Below are 3261 nucleotides of genomic sequence, written 5' to 3' on the forward strand. Positions count from 1 at the left end.
TTTTGGATTTCTGATATTCCGGAATATCATACTTCCCTTGGAGCACGAAATCGTATTGTGAATATCTGGAGATTAGAGTCTATCGTAGAGTATATGCAATTCATTCAGCATACAGCAGTACTTTTGGGGTAGATCAAATGTTTTGATTGAAGATGCATCAAAATACAGTATTCCATCTAGCATCAAGTTTCCACTCGTCCATTATAGAAAACGAAAACTTCAGCTGCATCACAAAAACATGATTTGATTAGAGAGGATAATTAATCTTCGCTAAATCGCTAGGAACTTAGCGAAACGGGAATTGCCTTCGGCGAATTCGTTAGGCACTTGGCGAAACGGGAAGGCCTTCGCGAATCGTAAGGCACTTAGTGACGAAACGGGAAGGCCTTCGCGAATCGCTAGGCACTTAGCGAAACGGGAAGTAAACCTAATCAATCTCAGAAACCGAACATCAATAAAACATGCTTATAGACGTACCTATTGGAATAGTGCTCGTGCTCGTCGTGGAGCTCATAGTGGATTTGAACGAACAGATCTCCGACGAGTTCGCCGCTGCGCCGCCGAGTAGTTAGAGAGAAGGAGGAGAAGAGCGGGAAGAGAGAGAAGGAGAGAAAAGAAATAAAAAAAAAGTACGGATGTTATATTAAATAGTAAGGGTAATCTGGACATTTCACATATCGTCACTTCGCGAAACGCTAAGTCACTTCGCGAAACGCTAAGTCACTTATCGTTTCACGACAAGGGCAAAATCGTCCAAAAAAATAAAATCACCACGAGCGCAAATAAATTATCAAATTACCATCGATCAAATAACCTCATCTTTGAGGTTATTTGATCAAATTTCCCTCACAATGAGGTAGAACAAATAGTTATTAATTTTTTTTCCAATAATTATTTACTGTTTTGCCCTGCGCTATGAAGATCAGGAAACAAGACCATCATTCTCTTTTTCCTTATTTTAATGTTTAAATAATGTAAGCAGAAGAGTGTATCTCGGCAAGCTGGTATGGTTTGGTTCAAAAGCACTAAGTTACACCTACCAAATCAACAAGTGAAATGTAAATTGAAAGCCGCTATATGGTCTTTGTCAATGCTCTATTAGTTCTAGGATTATTTAAATATATGTGCATTATTTTCACATCATTTTGTTTTATAAGTCTAATTATTATTGAAGGCATGAACTTTCACACATTTTCATTATAAGTTTTAACTCTAATTGTGTCCGATTGAACTTAACTATCATAATTTCAATATTTGATGATTTAACGCCAAGAAATAAACGAGATTTTGTTTTGAGATTTAATTAGTTTATCTCAATTTTAAAACAAAATAACATTTTTATCATGTTTTTGTTTTTTCAACTATTTTAAAATCACATTGAAAAGATTAAAACATATATATCTCAAACAAATATTTCATTTAAAATATGAAAATGTAAAAAATTGATAGGTCATCCATAAAGTTAAGCCATGTATATATTTACAATTTTAAATAATTTATAAAACTAAACAACATAAAAGTAACTAAAAATTAAATAATACAAATAATTGAAATTTTAATTAATAATAAAAGATAACCAAATAAATTTAAATTTAATAATTAATATCATTTTTTAATAATTAATTAATTTTCAGACTAACCATTTATTTTTAAAAATCAAAAATTATAATTATTCTTTTCTCAGATCTAAAAAAAAAAAAAACCACTACCGAAATGATTGATTTGATTAAATTTACTTGGAAGAGTTAAATTAAATTTGAAACGGTTAATCTTTTAAATATTAGAGTCGCCGCTTAATTTTAAAAAATAAAGAAAAATAATGTACGTGTATAGATGTAATTTTAAAAATTATTTTGAGTTTAATGTTTACACACTTATCCTCCATAGAAAATATCAATTAAAGAAGTAAATCTAAAAGAGTATTTAATAAAAATATATATATTTTTAAAATATTTTAGAGTCTGTTTTTATTTTTTGGGATTTTTAAAAATAGTTTAAAGTTTTTAAATGTTAAGTAATAATTAAAACCAAAAGAATCAATGCAAACAGGTCCCTAAGCGTCTAGACCAAACACTAGGTGGATCGCCAGTTAAGGGAAGCAGTTTAGGAGCGAGCTCGGCCGATCAGACGCGGTCTGGCCAGGGTCAAGGCGTTTCATTCTTTGGTCAACACATCGCGAGACGCGAGACGTGGTCGGGTGGTCTAAGCGATACTTGGGTGACTCCGCCAAGTTGAAGTCCGTCTTCAACTTTTAGCAAGACCAAAACTCCAATTTCCCTCCGTTCACAATTCTAAGGACATGGGGAACTTCCTCCCCATATGATTGAGAAGGGTATCAAAGGAGCTCCGACATAAATAGTTTTTTAGGATATGAAAATGCATTTTCTTGAATAAGAAGTTTAATTTGAGTTCTAAATTTACCAAAAACATCCTTCTGTTTAGAGTTAAAAACTGATTGATTAAACCAATTGGCTACAAGTTTTGGCAAATTCAAGAACTTCAATTTTGAAAAAAATGGAAAATTTTAATTTTGAAAAATCATGCATTAAACCGATTGGAATTAGTCTTAAAAGTTTCCCAACATCATTAAATCACGATTTGTGAATTAAACACGAGAACAGAACCCGGTTTCTTAAACTTTTAAATTCAAAACTAGGCATTTTTTTATTTAGGAAAAAAACTCATATATGATCTTTAGTGTCATTTTCAATTTCAAAAAAGGCTTATAGGAAAATGATCACTCCTCTAGTATGACAACATTTTTTTGGAATCGCATAATTTGGTCTTTACTGCTCTGCTGATCAATCCAGCGCAATAATCCCGGCTAGGCATCAGGCTCGATTCAGGATTACTAATCATTAAGGATGGAGCGAGTTCTTGTCTTTGAAAAATCTAAGATTTTGGCCCATTCTTATCTGCATGTCGCAATGAACAAGACAAAGTCGGGCCGCCAACATGCATTGGGCGCGGTCCGTGTCGTTTCGTCCTAGTTCCATTGTCGTTGTCATTGCGTTGAGCGTTGCGTGAGCCTTTCATCTAGGCTTTTGTTTGGCATAGCTAGTTGCGCACCTAGGCTTTGTGTGGCATAAGACTTGTTTGATTTGGGCCAAAGTGAATTGGACCGTTTGGCCTTCTCCCCTTCATTTTTTTATTATTACATGTAAAATAAAAAATTAATTGACTTAATATTTATTTTTACCTATTTTATTTGTGTATTTAGAGTTTTATAAATAATTTTTTTAATATTTAAAAAGATACAAT

This window comes from Impatiens glandulifera, chromosome 1, assembly GCF_907164915.1.
Source record: "Impatiens glandulifera chromosome 1, dImpGla2.1, whole genome shotgun sequence".
Classification (NCBI taxonomy): Eukaryota; Viridiplantae; Streptophyta; class Magnoliopsida; order Ericales; family Balsaminaceae; genus Impatiens; species Impatiens glandulifera.